Source organism: Schistocerca gregaria, chromosome 1 (genome assembly GCF_023897955.1).
Source record: "Schistocerca gregaria isolate iqSchGreg1 chromosome 1, iqSchGreg1.2, whole genome shotgun sequence".
Classification (NCBI taxonomy): Eukaryota; Metazoa; Arthropoda; class Insecta; order Orthoptera; family Acrididae; genus Schistocerca; species Schistocerca gregaria.
In genome coordinates, this window is record NC_064920.1 from 537,722,409 (window position 1) to 537,734,521 (window position 12,113).

Sequence of the window (12,113 nt, forward strand, 5' to 3'; positions counted from 1 at the left end):
GTGCTGTCAGCAAAGGCAGTCGCATCGGTCGTCTACTGCCACAATCCATTAACGCCAAATTTCGCCACACTGTGTTCCTAACGGATATGGTGATTTCTGCGGTTATTTCACACAGGCTTGCTTGTCTGTTAGTTCTGACAAGTCTACGCAAATTGCCGTTGGCTACTGCGACGCACATTGTTAGAGGTAACGGCAAAAGTTTGGTATTATCGGCACACACTTGACTCTGTGGATCTCGGAATATTGAAATTCCTAAAGATTTCCGAAATTGAATTTCCCATGCTTCTAGCTGCAACTACCACTGTGCGTTCAAACTCAGTTAATTCCAATCGTGCGGTCATAATCACATCGGAAACCTTTTCACGTGAATCAGCGCGAATGCATTCCCTTTTATTCCTTGTGTACGCTTTACTACCGCCATCTATGTATATGCATATCGAGTTCGGAGTAGGTATTAAAATCCAAGGAGAAGAAATAAAAACTTTGACGTTCAGATACAGCAAAGGACTTGGAAGAGCAGTTGAACGGAATGGACAGTGCCTTGAAAGGAGGGTATAAGATGAACATCAACAAAGGCAAAACGAGGATAATGGAATGTAGTCGAATTAAGTCGGGTGATGCCGCGGGAATTAGATTAGGAAATGAGACAAAGTAGTAAAAGAGTTTTGCTACTTGTGGAGCAAAATAACTGATGATGGTCGAAGTAGAGAGGATATAAAATGTAGACTGGCAATGGCAAGGAAAGCGTTTCTGAAGAAGAGAGATTTGTTAACATCGAGTATTGATTTAAGTGTCAGGAAGTCGTTTCTGCGCCGGCCTCGGTGGCCGTGCGGTTCTAGGCGCTTCAGTCCGGAACCGCGGGACTGCTACGGTCGCAGGTTCGAATCCTGCCTAGGGCATGGATGTGTGTGAAGTCCTTAGGTTAGTTAGGTTTAAGTAGTTCTAAGTTCTAGGGGACTGATGAGCACAGATGTTAAGTTCCATAGTGCTCAGAGCCGTTTTGAGTCGTTTCTGAAAGTATTTGTATGGAGTGTAGCCATGTATGGAAGTGAAACATGGACGATAAATAGATTGGACAAGAACAGAATAGAAGCTTCCGAAATGTGGTGCTACAGAAGAATGCTGAAGATTATATGGGTAGATCACATAACTAATGAGGAAATATTGAATAGAATTAGGGATATGAGGAGTTTGTGGCACAATCTGACTAGAAGAAGGGATCGATTGGTAGGACTTGTTCTGAGGCATCAAAAGCAGCATTCCGTCGTCAGGCCACGAGTGGCCTAAGGGGACCATCCGACCGCCGTGTTATCCTCAGTGGAGAATGCGGATAGGAGGGGCATGGGGTCAGCACACCGCTCTCCCGGTCGTTATGATGGTCTTCTTGACCGAAGCCGCTACTATTCGGTCGAGTAGCTCCTCAATTGGCATCAAGAGGCCTGAGACATCAAGGGATCACCAATTTAGTGCTAGAGGGCAGCGTGGAGGGTAAAAATCGTAGAGGGAGACAAAGAGATGAATAAACTGATTCAGAAGGATGTAGGCTGCAGTAGGTACTGGGAGATGAAGAAGCTTGCACAGGATAGAGTAGCATGGAGAGCTGCATCAAACTTGTCTCAGGACCGAAGACCACAACAACAACAACACCCTGTGACTTTGGTCACCTCAGTGTATGTCCACCATTTTCTATAATTTCCCATTACTTTCCTTGTGTTTGCCTTGGACAATGTCTCCGCGGGTGACCGCTGGTCGATACGGATCAGCGCTGAAACGTCTTATTTTTGCAGTGTTCGTGGAGGTAGTATTCTCAAACACATAGCGCGCTGCCTACGTCGCGATAGATATGGTGCGTACCTAGCGAACGCTGCACGTACAGGGCAGCTTCTGTACCCAGGCAGCGCCCAGCTCGGCACTACACACAGCATTGTAAACACAAAACAACACGGATGACTGATCCGCAGACTGCGGGCCTTGGGACGATGGGCCGGAACGGAGGACCTGCTTGCGGGAGAGGGAGGGCCAGGTGTGGGGTGACGGTGACGTGTGCGTAAGGCGTGTGGCGCCAGATCAGGCCAGCCGGTGGCGCGATGTCAGGCGACGCCGCCCGCCAACCAGGCGCGAGCACGGCTCGCTCCCTTGCTCTCTCTCTCTGCCACGCTCGCTGCGCCGGCGCCCTCAGGTAGGGCGCTTCCCAGAGGTCCGGCCGACGCAACCTGCGTTGCGCGTCGCGCAATCACATCGTATGGGCGTCACACCAGATAGTATCGACGCCCAGCTAAAAGAGCCTAACTTAAGCTGTTTGTTTTCCGACTTGGCTGTAACACGCTGATGTTAGTGCTATTTTGTCAATAGGTTTTATTTGACACGTGGCAAAAGTAAGGCAAAATAGGTCATAAGACAGTATTATGAGAAGGGAAGTTGCCACTCACTATATAGCGCAGATGCTGAGTCGCAGATAGTCACAACAAAAAAGGCGTCACAAATAAGCTTTCGGCCAATTAAGACCTTCGTAAAAAATAGACGACACTCACACACGCATTCTCACGCAAACGCAACTCCCACACACGTGACTGCTGTCTCTGGCAATGAATGTTATAAAACAAACATACGAAAATATTAACAAACTAGTGTGAAATTGTAACGACTAAACATTAGTAGAGGTTATCAGTGTCAGCTTTCCATTAGAGCTCCATCTGGGAGAAGATTTTACGAATGTTTCAGTCCCACTGAAATTCCTCGGAGGCAATAGCTGAACAAGGTGTGATATGCGGGGATGCTGCTGCATTATACAGGAACCAGTTCGAAAAGGGCGCCCAAAACATGGCCCTGTGGCATGTCTCACTTGGTAAATTGTCTGTGCCACCTGTCGACAACAAACGACGCGTTGCGCACTGTCGTCACATAACAATTTGTCGAAAAACATGGGTTACGAAATTTCGGAAGTTTTAAATGAGATAAATTTCGCAAAATCGATTAGTTTCACACCTTACTGTATCGAAGGCACGACGCATGAAATGTCAAAGGGATTTTTCTAATACGGATTCGCTCTGAGAATGTACCTGCCACTTATCGCAAACATTAGTTCGCTATCGAAACTGAAGTTGATCAAGAACAAGCTTCGAAAAACTGTTAGAAGGTGGGCTTGACATTTTGGCTTCGCCCAGTATTGAAACTGATATTTAAGACAACTTTGTTCTAAACTTATTTGGTATGGAGTTAAGTACAAACCAGTTGTCCATTTTAAGGCTCATTTTTGGCAGTCATTGTATTGTATTAAATATAGATAAAGTTTGCGTAGCTGACACATTCCTCCTGCTAGATTGTGTTTTTCTTAAAAAAAAAAAAAAAAAAAAAAGACTGCGTGTAGTTCAATATGATTTTTTAAGCACAGTTGCTCATAACGATTTGAATACCATATATTCAATTAATTTTGTTTGTTAATATCGTCAGTTCATTAAAGTATAAATTATGAAATTATGTAGTAAAATTTCTACGGTTAAATTATAAACCTGAAATTCTGCATTATTTTGCTTTTAATTCGAAAGCTGCTCTAAAATGCTATTTCTATAGATTAGTCATCACAATTTCCCCAGGTAAAGATGGCACAACAGATTCACCTAATGGTCGATACATTGTGAGTGTAGCCCTGCGTATCCTAATGAGTTACATAGTTAGTTACCTGCTGGCGGACGACACTGTCGGATGTGTGCGTTCCTCTACACTTGTTTCTTCTGACAACTAGCTATAAGTTAACTAATACCAATTTATCCATTACAACTACCCATTATTATAGAAAAAATTGTGACAGTAATACGTGTCTCATTAAAAATTTATGGAGGTGGCGACAAGTACAGTGACAGTTTTCTGAGTAATTATAAGTAATTTCAGTGGCTAGAGTATTATATGTGCAAGTTCCTTTTTACAATAGTTTCAGGAGGCTCGAGAATCTGATGGTTTTTCTGGAGTATTTTCCGTTTTAGAGCTGTATGATAGGCGAGCTACTGAAGAACCAATCTCCCTTTCAGACCTGGTTTCTATCCGTAGACAACCCGGTTTCAGAAAAGAAGACAAGTGAGAGTCTACAAAATTTTTTCCCTCTATTCCTATCATGGTATCGAGCCATTCTCCTCCTCGACAGCGCGCCACACATTTATGCCCTGCGCATGCAGTAGTTCATCTGTGTGTCATCTTTTGGGTGCCTGTGAGAAGACTGGAGCCATATCATTCCAGAAACAGTGCGTCGTAGATAGGATTGTCCTCAAGCTACTGTCTCCCTTTTGTCACCAAAGCCACATTACCTGAACGCCTCAGTAGGACGTGGTTAGGCGTACCTGTGGCTCCGCAAACACTGCTAGGTTGCTCTTTTTTTATGGATTCTATGTAGGTAACACATGTATGGACCATGTATAGTACCACTGGTCGGCTGAAAGTTACCCTTTTGGAGTCTGTCCTTGAAATTTGGAACCTGCGAAAGCGTGGAACGGGCAATCCTCAACGATACCGCTATGTGACACCGTCGGCACCACCTCGTTGCTGTCACGTCTTGGACGGTCTCGCCATCCCCATTTATAGAGAGCAACAGTTGTCATCCCTGTCCCACATTTTATTCGATTCGACGAGTGACTAGAAGAAGATTGAAGGCCGGGTATTTGATAGTTAGGTTTTAGACTCACAAGAAACCTTGCTAATATGAATATGGACACTCTGAGATCTAGCCAACTATAGGAATGAAAGTGTTAACAGGCTCGTGACGGTTATCCAGACTAGTTGACGAGATTTCAATCGCATTCTAGAACCATGCTGAATGCTATCGCATACGGGACGATAGTGATTCGTCTGTATTATTGCCCATAACCAAGTATTAGCTTCCTGTTTTCTTACGTGAGATAGAATGATGGGCTGAGCACTGGGAACCACTGAACAGGCGTAGAATAAATTTATCCGTTAGGGAAGGGAGGCAGACTCTGAAATTGCCATTTTCGGTATAAATGGGTTGGTCAGTTTCGAGACATATGCCACAATAACTAAATATTATTGTTTACACAAAAAACTTATTGTATTCTAATATCCTAGCCCCTTTTGTCCCCCCCCCCCTCTCCCTCTTGCGGATGCCTGTGAGCGGAAGACAGCAAGAACTGGGAAATACGTGTTTTTGTCCACAACAAGAAAAATATGGCTCTCAAGAATTACATTAAGAACAACGTTAGCACAGTTAAAATAGCAGTGACTTATAAATAACCTTGTAATGAAACTTTCTTCTTGAACATACAATATTTATTTTATTTCTTCCTTATTCGTTGCCCCATTACGCCATTGTCAAAATAATACACGTTTACATACAGGGATAAAAGTTCTTGATCCTCCTCCTTACATGTAGACAATATTGAAACATAGTGACAAAGTTCGTTTGCTGACTTTCGTCAAATGCTCGTCTCCGCCGCTTTTTCATCTCCTCCTACGGAACAGTACGTTCGTAGCGCAATGCAGTCCAGCACTGTGCATCCGCTGCATCAGCAAAATGAACACATCCCTCGACGGGCCTCAGACTTTCTCGGAGCCTCCTACACTGCCAGATTTACTCGTTAATCAACTGCTTCCGCTTATCGCTGTAGTGGTGGCCTTTTACTATATTAGGTGGGTATTCATATGACAGGATTGTCCTCAAACTACAGTCTCCCTTTGGTCACCAAAGGCATGTCACCTGGACACTCCAGCAGAGAACGTGGTTAGGCGCATCTGTGGCTCCGCAAAAACTGCTAGGTTGCTTTTTTTCTGGACTCTATGTAGATAATCCATGTATGGACAATGTACTGCGCGTTGGCTTGCATTGCTGCGGTCTGCGTCTTTAAATTCGCTACACGAATAAACTAATGTTATTTATGTCAACGCTGGGAAACGCAATTGCTAAGACTGACGCCTTGAAACTTCAACTTAACTTAGACTCTGTCCATTATAACGAAGCCAACAACCACCAACACGTCTTCGAAACACAAGGCTATAGAAATCCACTCCAGTAGTAGAGTCAGTACATCCCATCCCCACGTTTCTCACGGTGCAGTTGACATTAAGCCACAGTACTTAAAATCTACTCTCACTAGTTTACCAGTTCCCTGTCTACAACATTACTAATTTTTACCGGTGTAGAAAATGTCCTTGGGATGTGACGTTGTACCGGCACCAAGTTACTTTTAAAGATTTCATCCTCAAATTTTCCTTTTGATTCTCATCATGCAGTGTCTTTTACATTATCGATGATTTAAGATTTCCTGATACAAATAAATAAATAAATAAATTAAATAAAATAAGAAAAATGTGTGTGAAATCTTATGGGACTTAACTGCTAAGGTCATCAGTCCCTAAGCTTACACACTACTTAACCTAAATTATCCTAAGGACAAACACACACACCCATGCCCGAGGAAGGACTCGAACCTCCGCCGGGATCAGCCGCACAGTCCATGACTGCAGCTCCTGAGACCGCTCGGTTTCCTGATACAGTTCAAGGACTGTGAAGTCCTTAGGTGAGTGGCGATATTTTAGAAAGTGAGGTGACACAATGGTTAAGATACGTGTCTCGCTTTCGAGAAGATCGGCGTTCAAATCCCCGCTCTTCAATTCCGTTGTTTTCCTAAACAAATTCTTAATATTGATGATGGGCTGATGCCTCCAGCCAAGCTACACAGCATTTATTTTTACTTTTTTTTTCACTTTACACGTTATTTGTGATACCCTCTGAAGAGTATTTATGAGGTTATAGGAAATCACAACTGTTTTCGACAATGCAATCTTCGACATTGATCAGAAATATAGTTATATTACTGCTAATATTTATACAAGAATCAATATTTCAGAAGTTAATAATTGGTCGAAAAACTATTAGGATTGCAGTATGATTGCATCTTGGTTCTCGAATAATTTATCAAGTTGGAGTTACATCATTCTGTTTTGTACTGGCGACGGCTTTCTGATAGGTTGTTTTGGTTATCTGATACTACGGAGACATCATCTGCGGAACAAGAAGTTCTGATTTAATTCTTGCTTTGTAGTGTTCAACGCCAACGGCCTTGCCGCAATAATAACACCAGTTCCCAACTGTTCACGGAAGTTAAACGCTGTCGGGCTTTGCTAGCACCTGAATGGGTCACCATCCGGGTCTGCCGAACGCTGTGGCAAGCGGGGTGCACTCAGCCCTTGTGAGGACAATTGGGAGCTACTTGATGGAGAAGTAGCGGCTTCGGTCACGAAAGCGGAAAACGGCCGGGAGAGCGGTGTGCTGAGCACATGCCCCTCCACTTCGGTATCCAGTGGTGCCTATTCCCTGAGGATGACACGGCGGTCGGTCGGTCGCGTTGGACCTTCCAAGGACTGTTCAGATGGAGTTTATGGTAGTATGCATTGATTTGTAATTAAAATGAAGTGCAATAAAAATTATAACTTGAAAGTGCTTCCTCCCTCTCAAAGTTGTCACTATGAAGACTGAGATGAACAGTGCAGTGGTTTACTACAATTTGGAACTGGTAAACTGGTATCTCCCTATCTCCACCCAAACTACGAACTCTGTAAATTGACTCCTATATCCAGTTCTTGGTGGACTCGGTCGTTTTAGGCGAGCGACTGGCCTTTTCAGTAAAAATCGTTACATTTACCACGGATGAAACGTATGAAAATTTTTCTAACGAATCTAGGTTAGAACACTTGTCCTTACCACTCTTCCGAGCAACCATCAAACCATGTTCATCCATCCCATTTTGGTTGGTGCATAGGTTCGCAGCGTTCTTCCATAAATTTAATAAACACAACAGATAAACATAACAGAGACTTTAGCCCTCAATAATATTCATATATTCTCCTTCACTATTTACAACAGTCTGTCAACGCTGGGATAGCTTTTCTATTCTGTGACTGTAGAAATCACGTGGTCTTGAGGCGAAGAATTCGTCGAACCATATTCGGAACGCATTTTCATCCGGAAAGGAAGTTCCTTGATGGTTGTTCAATAGAGAGCGGAAAAGGTAAAAATCTGAGGACGCAAGATAGGGTAAATAAGGTGGGTGCTGAATGACTTCCCAGTCCACCTCCTGTGCGCAGGGTGTTTCCGCAAGTGCGTACAAAAATTTAACAAGACGCAGAGGATGCTCCACTGAACAATTTGAGGCGGGGAACCTGAGGTTGAAGAAGCCAGCTTAAGGAGGTAATAAGAGTAAAACCACAGTACTGTGTACTTTATTTATATTCGTTACAGTTAACTGCAGATATCTTCATTGGCATAATGAATGTACTATTTGTACTGTATCTTACAAAACGTGCTGAAACTAAGGGCCATCAACCGCAATGAAAGCATGATATCGGCGAACAAGATTCTGATGCACCCTGACAAATATCCATGGCGTGTTTCGAATCACATCACAGGCAGCTACAATTCTAGCTACTAATTCCATCTACGTAAGCACTGGGGTCTCATACACAAATGACTTTACATATTCCCATAGGAAATAATGAAGGGGATTCAGGTCAGGTGACCTCGCAGGCCATGGAATATGGTCTCCCCTTGGATGGCGCCTGCAAGAAATCTCAGCTGTTGACAATATGTCAGCAGTGGTGGTCACACCTCGGGGAGCTATTCGTAACACGCCACTCTGTCGCTGTTCCATCAGGCGCATAACATTATCTTTTATGTATGCACGGAGGTCTTTGTACGGAGAGTTGCTGCATTGTTTGGGCTTAACCACCCCTTTCTTTTCCTTGTGTTAGCATAAACACATCATTTATCGTCACCATTAACGAAACAGGATAGGAATGATCGGTGTTGTTTACGAGCCAATCGATGACAAGCAAGCAGAGATGCACATATGGTCATCCGCTGTGACTTTCGTGATTTTGGCTTAGAGCGTGCGGTACCCATACACCCGATTTTTTAACCTTCCCTATTGCGTGGAAATACTGTACGATGTTGGAACGATCACAGTTCATCACATTTGCTAGTTTTAGATAATTGGATAATAATTGGATAATTGGATAATAATTGGATAATAATTGGATAATTGTGAATTCGTGCGTTTAAACGATCTTCATCAAACCCCGAAGGTCTTCCTGATCGTGGAGAGTCATTGATGTCTTAATGATACTCCTTAAAACGAGAAAACTATTTTGTTGCCGTGCTCTGTCCAACGGCAGTAGCCTCCTACAAGGCCCAAATGTTTGTCTGCCTCCGCTGCTGTCAGCCCTCAAACAGAAGAATATGTTGGATATGTTCCGATTTCTCCATCTGGCATTCCTTTTTCTAGCGCAGAATAAACCCATGGCAATCGGAATACCAACTTGCGAAACTAAAACGCTACGAAGTTACACACCACCCTAATACTACGGAGTGATACTAAATTTAATAAAATTGACAAAACTTCCGTACAATATTCTAACCAATCTCCCTTTCTACAGAACCCTAACAATTTCAGTTTGTGTTCGAAGTAACAGTTTTCTTAGACTAATATAGGCCTAAACGATGTCTCGCAAAAATAGGCACTTGCAGTTTGTTGCTACTGCTGCAATAAAGCTTTTGCTTCGCCCAAAATGTTACATTCAACTGTCTATCCTTTGTTGGCGATAATCTGTTAAAAACTGTGCACCCGTTGTTCAAAATAATGATCGACCAAGTTTTCTGGACACACATTCTTGTAGTGCTCTCGATTGAACAGTTTTGTTTCTTCTTCCTGTCTTTATCCGCGTGTTTTGTTTTGTTCGCAGAGATCTCACGTTTCGTGGCAAGTCGAAATATGGTGTAAATGAGCGTGGGTGTAAGAAAAAGCACACTCTCTTCAGACCACATTATAATCATGGCAGTGTATTTTCCATTACGGAATATCTTTTAAGTGAAAACGTGATTGTATTAAGGACACAACACACAGCGAAACCGTAGCATGACCACATGATCACTCAGTGGTTCGCGCGTAAAATTGCAGCGATCGCTCTGATCGCATGGAAATTCCAGGCAATCTGATGAATTGTACGAGATGTGAGGCAATGTGGCCGCTCGGCTGAGATTCGTTTGTCTAATTATTAGGCGTGGTTGTTCAGTTTTGTTTAGTTTCACATTGATAACGTTGAGTAAGAATGTTACTTTAGAAATTATAGTTATTCAGGAACCACGAACCACTCTGAGAAGTGAAGCTGAGGTTGGAATTGCCATTTGTGTTAGGAAGTAATACAAACTACACCCTCCGATTCTGAAGTAATTGGCGTTTTGAAGCTTGTGCTGTAGCAGTTGAATTGATGGGAAGTTTGTGGTAATTGTCACGATACATTGGGATCCATCTGAAGATTTCGATTTCTTTGTGAAACAACTACCATTACACACATTATTGTGGATTTTAATTTCTAAGCCGCGCGGAGTGGCCGTGCGGTTTGAGGCGCCATGCACGGAATGTGCGGCCCCTCCAGCCGCAGGCTCGAGTCCTCCCTCGGGCATGGTGTGTGTGTGTGTGTGTGTGTGTGTGTGTGTGTGTGTGTGTGTGTGTGTGTGTTGTTGTTGTTGTTGTTGTTGTTAGTGTAAGTTAGTTTAAGTAGTGTGTAAGTCTAGGGACCGATGACTTCACCATTTTGGTCCCTTAGGAATTCACACACATTTGAACATTTAATTTCTAAACAGAATGGCATGCAGCAGTATTAAGTGGACATACAAATTTAAATCTTCAGTACAATTCTGTTATAGAGCTATATTAAAGTCCCTTATTATTTCATATAACCTGTCTCTCCCTCATACAATTCATTACCCAAGTTCTGACAGGCAGTAGTTCTGCTGTTGCTCATATCTACTTAGACATATCGAGTTTGCAGAAAAAATTGTGCAAATACTTGAAGTTAAATTATAAAATTAATGAACAAAAAACTTAGTAACAACTAATGAATGAAAAACGAGTTCGTAAGCTTCCGAGCCCAGCGTCATTTTGACTAAAATAATTTTGCTGTTAGGCCGCGTCATTTTAAAACACTAACTTACCGCCAGTACTAAAGTGGTAATCGCCCTGAAGACGACAGTAGCAAGTCAGTCAAAACGTCGGTAATTTAGATGCTTTAGTTTTAAAATGGTGTGGTCAAACATGCAATTTTACTTTATTCAAAAAAGAAAAACGATTTGTATTAACCCACTGAGAAGACGTACACAATCCCCTTGGCGTCAGTTAAGAATTTAATACAGTCGGTAAAGTATCCTGCAGTTCCCAAGCAAACCTTTTCAGAACAAATTTAATAAATTACAATTGCCATTTTTACAAATTTATTTTTTGTGGGAATTCTTGGGGATACGGAGGTCAACCGTCGCTGCTGCTAAACTCAGCAGCTCGTTTCCCATAGCAGCACTTCTAGTAGTAGTAGTAGTAGTAGTAGTTTTATTCATCCGTAGATCTCTTTTTACAAGGATATAGGACATGTCAAAGTATTTACAAGCTTAGATCAATTTACAATAAGCTAATTCGTATACACATATATTTACAGACTTCTAGTTAGAGACAATCATTAGATTTTACTCCTGGTATACAATAATTTATTTACAAATAACTCATTAAATAATGTAATGCCACACTATTCACTCATATTTCACTATCAGTCACTGCACACACTATACACACATTGTTTCATAACACTTCACTCACTACATACACACACACACACACACACACACACACACACACACACAGGTGATCCTTGGGCCATTTTCTGTACTGCAAGTTCCCATTTGCTATCCTGAAAAACTGAGTCAGCATCCCTTCATAATGAGTGAGATGTTGAGCTCAGAAAGAGGAAGAGGTGTTAGTATTGTGCTATGCATAGCTTGAGGGGAGAGTGTCTCTAGAAAGGAAAAAAGAAGAAAAATAATAAAGTGAAGGTGTTATGTGGAATATTGGATGTTTTATAATCATTATTATTATTATTATTTGTTTGTATAACATTTTTTTTATCAAACCCCTACTCTGCTTTATCTAAGTAATCCTTCAATGTATAAAATGTATTGCATAACAGGTACTTTTTAGCTGCCTTCTTAAATAAGTGTATTTTTGAAATTTCTTTAATCTCTTTTGGTAATTTATTGTACAGTTTTATTCCTTGGTAGAAAATGCTGT

General features: G+C 42.1%; 1 protein-coding gene across 19 annotated transcripts in view; it reads left to right on the forward strand.

Annotated features, from left to right (window-relative positions):
• Positions 1-12,113, forward strand: part of LOC126355485 (phosphatidate phosphatase LPIN2) — a 284,685-nt gene that overhangs the window by 237,255 nt on the left and 35,317 nt on the right. The gene's annotated exons all lie outside the window — the stretch shown is intronic.